The sequence below is a fragment of the Rhinolophus sinicus genome, linkage group LG01 (genome assembly GCF_036562045.2).
Source record: "Rhinolophus sinicus isolate RSC01 linkage group LG01, ASM3656204v1, whole genome shotgun sequence".
In the NCBI taxonomy this organism is placed as follows: domain Eukaryota; kingdom Metazoa; phylum Chordata; class Mammalia; order Chiroptera; family Rhinolophidae; genus Rhinolophus; species Rhinolophus sinicus.
This window is the reverse complement of record NC_133751.1, coordinates 166,141,063-166,149,625: the sequence shown is the minus strand read 5'-3', so window position 1 is coordinate 166,149,625 and position 8,563 is coordinate 166,141,063.

Genomic DNA, 8,563 nt, shown 5'->3' with positions numbered 1-8,563 from the left:
ACAATGTATAAATACATGTATAAAGTAAAGAAGTTGCATTTAATGAAAACATTCTCCAACACCACATATTACAATTTTTGTTGTAACTCGCTGACATAAAATAAACCAAATCTCTCCCTGTTGAAAAGAGTGAGATACCAGCCCAGGCTACCTACCAGCACTCTAAAATGATAAACTGAAAAAATTATTTGCGTCAATTAAACAATCACAGCTTCCTCAAAAACAACTCTAATCACAAAACATTTCATATGTTTATCATAAATGATTTTTTTAAAACTGTCAACTATTGAGCACTTACTATATGCTGGGTACTGTGCTTATAAGCAATTTTTAGATTGTCAGTGTTACCCATCAGTTGCTTAATGATGCTTTACACACATTAGCCCATTTGATCTCACCACAAACGTATTATGTATATGCATTTTACAACTGACAAAATTTGGATGCACAAAGAACAAATAACATATCTTATATTGCACAGCTTGTATGTTTATAACCAACAAATAAAACTTAGGTTTGTTTCAGCCCAATGCCTTAGCTCTCATTTGCTATGGAGTACAGCCCTGCTCCCAAAATAATTGAAGTTAAATATTTATTGAGCATGTACTATGTGCCAGGCACTGTTATAGTCACTGGGGATATAGCAATGAATAAAAACAAACTCCTGTCTTTTTTGGAGCTTATATGCAAGTGGAGGTAGTGAGTGGACAGACAATAAGTAAATAAATAGCCATTGTAGGTCATGATTTAAGTGCTAAAAAGAAAAATTAAGTAAAATAAAGGAACAGAGTGAATGAGCAGTGTGTTATTTGCTATAAGTTAGTGAAAGAAGGCCATCCTAATAAAGTGAAATTTGAGCAGAGACTTGAATGAAGTGAAGGAGCCAGACCTGTAGCTATCTGGGGGAAGAACTTTGCAGACAGAAGGAACAGCCAAGTGCTGAGACAGGAGTGTACGGGAGAGGTAGGCGATGAGGGGGTCAAGAAACTTCCAGGTGGCTAATGTGGCTTTTAGTGGTGAGTGAAGGGAAGAGTGGGAGGAGATGAGGACAAAGAGAAATGATGAAGGCTTTGGGTTTTATTCTGAGTAAGATAGGAAGCCACTACAGGGAAATAGATAGAAGAGTCATAGATCCTGTGTCATGTTGCCCAGTTACCCCTTCAGTGAATGCCTGTGGTCTGGGAGTGCTACTGGCTGACTGGTAACAATCCCTTCAGAGGCTGCCTCAGCTGCAGAGGGCTGCCTTGCCTGAGATTTTGTCCCTCACAGGCCAGACCACATCCATGATTGATTGATGAGGTACCATAGAGGCCTGGCCATCTTAGCCCTACTTGAAGGACCATTCTAGCTCTAAAGGCCAACATGGCTTGGCTAAGCCTGTTACTGGCCCTGCATAACCTCCTGACTTGTCCTTTCCCTCCCTTCCATAAATGTCTATCCCAAGGACACTCCTTAAAAAAGTTCTGCATGCCAAATTCTACCTCAGTCTCCCTCCAGGAAAACCCAATCTGTGACGAGTGACATATTATGCTTATGCTACACAAGGATCTTTCTGGCTATTGTGAGGAGAGGGTGAAATGGAAGGAGGGATGTTGGTTAGGAGACTACTGCAATGGTCCAGATGGAAGATGACAGTTGTCTGGGCAAGAAAGGCAGCAGAGGGGGAGGTAACATGTAGTCAGATCCTAGATATATATGAGAGCCAAGCAAAAACAATTAATGTGGGCGAGAATGGGATAATTCCAAGGTTTTCTGGCCTAAGCAACTGAAGCGTAGACTTGCCATTTACCAAGACAGGGATAATGTGGAGATGAAAAGTTCAGTTTGGGACATCTTAAATTTAATATGCTTATCAGTGACCAAAGGGAGATGGCAAGTGGGCAGGTGGAAATATGAATCTGGACTTCATAGAAGAGATCTCTGCTGGAGACGTAACCTTTGGAGTAATCAGCTTCGAATTATGATTTAAAACCATGAGATTGAAGGAGACGATCTAATAGTGAAGGTTGATAGAGAAGCCTGATGTGTGCCCACATTTAGGAGTGAGGAAGATGAAGAAGATGCAGCAAAGGAGAATAAGAAGGAGGAGCCTAGGAGATAGAAAAGAAAGGTCTGAGAATATAAAGAAAGAAAGAGCTCCAAGGAGGACAGTGTGATCAGCTGTGTCATATGCTGCCGACAGTGTTGAACAAGATGAAAACTGAGCACTAATACTGGATTTAAGGGCCTCCCCAGCAAGACCCGATGCTGTGTCCCAACACTCTACAAACAAACAGTATCTGATTCAATCCTCATAAGAAACCTCTGAGGGAGGTAATATTGACTACATTTTTAAATAGGAGGTCATTTAATTTGAAACTTAAGGACCAAGCCTTTGGTCACAGAGTTTGCATTTACTTGTTAAATTCAAGTAACAAGGAGAGTCGAACAGAGTTCCCCTCACTCAAAAGCCCAGGTTTTTTGCCCAGGTGTTCTATAGAGGATGGGTAGAATTGTTGGGTGCACATTCATAGCTGCAGTCCCTGCTGATAATACTGCAATGCTAACCTCTGTGCAGTCGCACCGCATACTAGTACACACTGATTCTATTCACTGACTCAACTCTTCATTTTACAGAAGAGGAACCAAGGTCTAGAGAAATAAACTGATTTGTCTAATGTCACATCATTCGTGATCCCAGATCGCAGGTCTCTTCATTCAATATTTAGTGCTTGTTCTACTTCACTCTACGGTTTTCCAAAAAGTCCTTTAAGGGCAAAAGTGCTTTTCACGTAGCTAGCCCAGATGCAGAGGGATTGGGGAAAGTATCACTCTCTTAGGCCTGGAGTGCTGGCAGAAGAAAAAGAGGAAGCAAAAGGTTCTGAGACCCAGGCCAAAGGGGCAGGGGAGCATTCCATCCATGGAGGAGGCTTTGCCTATGTTGGGACATGATTGATAAGGGGTTGACCTGAAAGAGGTGGCACATCCTTCCAAATGCTAAGAGCCCCTGAATCTGGGGGAAAAGGGAAAGTGTGAAATGAATACACCCTGGAATTTGTTCTTGTGCCACCACTCTCCCCCATATAATTTTTCTCTCCTAACAGATATTGAGTGTCTATGCCAAGTGCTATGCTAGGCATTTTCCAAGTATTATCTCTAATCCTCACAAAAATCCCATTTTTAGATAAACTAATTGAAAAGCAAAAAACTAGTAAAAAGTGGATCTTGTGTTCAACCGCAGGTGAGTTGGATCCGAAAGCACTCTTTCTTGCCACTACATTACACATTCTGACATATTACATAATAAAATGATCGTGGGAATATGCGATTTTCATGAATTCAGATATGATTTATATGAGTAAAAATATTAATAAATAATCCAAAATATACTTTACATCACAACTTTTGGCTTGAGTTAACAACCAATTCTGCACTTGACTGAGAACATGCAGACACAGCCTGAAATGAATACAGAGAAAAACCAAACTTCTTTCATAATTATGGCACTGCTCCTATGCAAGCTTTTCAAGGACATTTTCAAAAATATTAGTTTAAATAAAATAAGTTTGAATGCAAATATTCTTTATGAATACAATGCTTGTTATATGAATTTGTTAATGGAACATTTTGATTACACAACCTTTTTTTGCCTATATATGCATGGTTATAGTAACAATACAAAAAAGAAGCAATAAAAGCCGAAGCAGAAACTTTCTACATTTCCTTCCAAATATTAATTATTTGCATGTCTGTGGTGATATTTAAGGCTCTCACGTGGCCCATAACTAGTGAGAACTTTTCTAAGCCCAGAGAAAGAGAATTTAGGATATAATTCAGAAATTTAGAGTTTAATCCTTTAAGATACACATTTTTTTTAAGTCAGTTCCACATGCTTGTCAAATTCTTTTTCATCTTTTCTACCTCTCTTCAAAAACAAACCATTTTTGTTTTAATTTTTGAAATCAGTCACATGCTGGATATGTGGGTTATCTTTATTGTAGCCACTTCTGTGGTTCAAAACCACATAACTAGGAAATAAATCAACCAACAAGCATTCACAGAGTATCTGCAATGGGCTTCATACTCCAAAGTCTGTCAAGTTATCCCAAAAAATGGTATTCCATTGAATTTAAGATTATAAGACACATCATTATTTTATGTACCACCAAGAAAGAAGAAATACTGCTAATTAAGCTATTACAATGTTTAAGACATCATTGATTATAAGATGTATTTTGATTTCAGGGAAGTTAATAATATTGAAAAATGTGCATTTCAGAATTAATAAAATTCAATAACTAAAAATAGATCCTGATTTCCAAGAACTTACAATTCCATTTGGGAGGGGGAAAAATCAACCAAGAAAAAATAAATCACAGAATAAGAAAATAATATTAGCTAAAACATAGAAGTAAAAAATAATTCATGTTATGGGGAAATAGCTATGAAGAAGATGCATGTAGGGACTAAAATTTACACAGTATGGTGAGTCTAGATTATATAGGCTTCAAAAACCAGGTTGACATGTTTGGGCTTGTAGTGTTTCTGAACAATAATAGTGATACGATAAAAAAAATATTATTATACAGGCTGAAGAAAATAATCAGAGGACCAATTAGGAAGCTAAAGTAATAAGCCAGCTATAAGGGACATGAAAACTTGGAATATGTTGAAACCAATAAGAATAGATGACTCAAAAGACACTTTTCAAAAATAAAAGACTTTGAAGAAATGAATATAGAAATTGAATAAAGTGGCTCATCAAAGATGACTTGACAGTTTGAAGCTAGAGAAACTTGGACACGAGTCTTATGAGGGTTATGAGTTGTATTTTTATAGTGTTGAGGAACCGATTTTATTATTTAGTGCCTGCCATATTGTAAGCATTCGATAAATATTTCATGAATGGATGAATTAATGAGTGAAGCCAGGATAGCTGAGTTGAGTTGAGGTCATTCACATAGAGGTAATGACTGAATGAGAAAATTTGAATTTTCCAAAGGAGCCAGTTTAGAGAAAGCCCATTCAAGAATAATGTTCTGCAGGACAAACTTTGGGGGGGCTGGAAGACAGGTGAAACATAGAAAGAAACCAGATAAAGAGAAGTTACAGAAGCCAGTAGACAACCTGGGCCATGGAACCAAAGGTTAAACAGAGTTTAGAAAAAAAATTGTTGTCCAGTGATATAAAAAGTTACAGAGAGGCAAAGATACTGAGAAACAAGAAAAGATCGTTTGATATGATGAAATGAAATCAACTGGTGATTTTACACACGGAACAAAAGAGTGGTGGAGGCAGCTGTCAAATTAGAGGGGTTGAAAAGATTTGATAGATTGGAAGTGGAGGCAGAAGTAGGTCATGCTCAGAAAATAATAGATTGTCAGTGACAGAAAATTCCTTTCCACAGTGTCATCTTCAAGGAATGTAGACCTCTCCACTTTCTGCCAGAAATTTATCCACCTCTAAACTTAATTACATTAATTACAAAATATATGTGTGTGTGTGTGTATATATATATATATATATATATATATATATATGATATTTTTATTTAAAATAGTAAAAAAAAACGAACTATGATCAAATTATTTAAAAGAATCAGGAATAATATCGATACTGTTAACTATATTAATAAAATCCTAGGATATTAAAAACACTAAGGAGTGTATTGTGAAGCTTAAAAGAAGTAACTTTATGTCAACCAAAGGAATATGGTGGATAGTAAAGTTAACTGAATATGTTGTCTAAAGCACTGGAATAATCAAACATCAGAATAATGGTCAAGAAGTTTGGAAAATGTTTGGATCATTCATCAGCTGATCCAGTTATCTAAGGAAACCATCTATATTTCTGGATATTAGGTGGATGATTAGAAAGCCATAGTGTTTCCCTTCAAAATGTGTCTTAATGTCAATATTCAGCTGGATGACCAACTGGTCCAATGAAGTATAGCATGTCTCCTATTTTTATCTTCAGTCCTCTTTCAACTGAGTCAGGAATTCCTAGCAATTTTTTTCCCGTGGACATACTCCTGAAGAACTGTATATTTCTCTGGAAATATCCCTTGATTTTGATATTCTATAAGGAGGAAGAGTAAAAGCTAAAATCACTAGAGTTGTGCAAATAGGAGAAAGCACTCATTCTTTTCAAACAATGATTATTTAAAACCATATTAATCAATTTGGCATGAGACTATATAGAGTGAAAGGATTTTTTTCTGATCTCTGAGAGGTGTCTCGTATGAGAGTTAAATCTTTTACTTCCTGACACTGAGATTTAAAAGGCGAAGATTTGAAGACTAGATTTTTATACACTTGCTCTTAATACAATACTCTGATAAATAAGTATTTAACAATAAAAAGAGTAAAGCATATTGGATTAGTAAATTGAGGAAAACGCAAATTTCACACAACTTTCGGTGCTAAAATTCTAGAAAGCAGTGTGCAAGCATGGAGAAGTAAAAGTCAGGGAATAAAAGTTATATTACCAGCTTTTATGTTGACCTCAGTTTTGGATTTTGTTGATTTTCAATTGAAAGATTTACCCCAGCTCTAAAAGTACATGATGCTTCAGTATAAACATAGCAACAACTATTGAGAAACTTTACATGACTAATTTTTATGAAAAGATTGCCAAAGATGATGTACGGTTTTATAGTTGAAATTTCTGTGTACTCCTTAGCAACTATAGAGCATTTGTTTACTAATCAAATATGTTAAAATAACTGTCTATGAAAAAAAGTAAAAACACATACTGGTTTTATTTGATGTACATTTCTTAAGTTTCTATAAAACAAGTTAAGGTGAAGGTGCATGGCTTCCTTTAAATATACTTTTAAATACATATGCACTCATTAGCCTGGAAAAAAAGCAACTCTGCTGCATAAAAAAAGATTTATTTTCGCATAAGACAAATGGTGTTTAGCTTCAAAGCCAAATGTGGCAAAATCATCAGTGTATTAAATTGCTTCAACGTTCAAGGAAGCATTATTATTACTATTATTCTGGTTCTAGTCATTACTACTCACACTACTGAATTTAGTACCTCACATTGCACCTAATATATAATGAAACCTTTGAAGTTTCCACGAAATACCTTAAAAAATCAAATTATGGAGGAAAAAAATTTCTTATTGACTAGTGTCATTATTCAAAAATATCTTTATTATGATGTTTTGGAATTGAAGGAGGGTTAAAAATCTGACAGAAGTAGACATATGTTGTTATGTAGCAACACTAGGTGATGGGTACATAAAGGGGGTTAATTTTACTTTCTCCTTTTTTAAAATTTGAAAATGTTCATTATTGGAAAGTGAACAAAAAAGTAAAATAAGTAAAAATAAATTAACTTTTATCAAAATACATACCTTTGTCATCTTCTGAAAGTGGCCAGGCTTTTGGGAATTTCAGCATCTTAAAAAATTGTATTTATTAAAGGAAAAGAAAAACAAAGAAATGAAAAGAAACAAACGAAAAAAAAAAGAAATTACTTAGCTAGCTGGCTAAAAGGATGGGAGAGAGAGAAAGACTAGCTAAATAACTATGCCCAATATTAATATACTTTGGGGGAAATAACCCAAGGATTTTTTTGTAATATACTCTGGGTTTGAGTGCTTTTAATTTCTTATTTTTATAATTCTATTTTAAAGAGCAGTGATATCTAAGAAGTATATTCTCATCATTTATTTTACATGTTAAATATGTTATTTGTCTTTAAGCTTGATTCAGACTACTTTACAATGTTTTTTTAAAGTTTTTCTTATATCATTATACAGCATTACATTTAAAATGTCTAGAGTTTGCAGGTCCTCCCACCATCAGAGATCAGCATTGCATGGAATTGTATGATTGTTATATTACAAAAAGAGGGGAACAATATAACTTCAGCGTGCATGTGTGCGTGAACTCTTGTGCCTCTATGTGTATATGGTTATTTATGTCTTGGTAGCATAGATGACTCTAACTCAAAAGCTGTAGAGTCACGCCACATGTGCTCATCTCCATGGTAACCATTTCTAAAATAAATGCACTTCTGAACAATGGTCCCAAAATAGTCTATTATCCGTTTTTGTACATTTCCATTGTAGCAGCAAAAAGTAATTTTGGGAAACCTTGATCCATTCCTTAACCAACAAAATTAAGAGACAACAAAAACATATCCAAAACCTGCAGATAAACTATGGTTAAGTGCAATCACAATTCCTATAATAAACTCAAGATTTCATTCCGTTTTGATTTTCATTTTATGGACTATCTATATGTATTGCTTCTCCTGCAACTTTTCGGCTTCCTACATTTTAACCATTTATCCCTTCTGAGATTTCTTGGCTATAAAATAAAGAGGAAGAAATGATCTCCCAGGTCTCTTTAAACTCTAAAATTTTATGATTTTATGATTTCTCTACTCAACCTAAACTACTATGAGAACATGAGCTTGGGAAATAAAAACAATTGAAACTTAGGTCAGGCAATCTTTATCTAACTAGGTTAGATAAAGGAAAGTTTTAACACTATTTACTGTAATGGGTGGATTGCTGTTCCTATAAATTCCAAATATTTTAGTCTTCTATTTTCCTGTTAAAGTT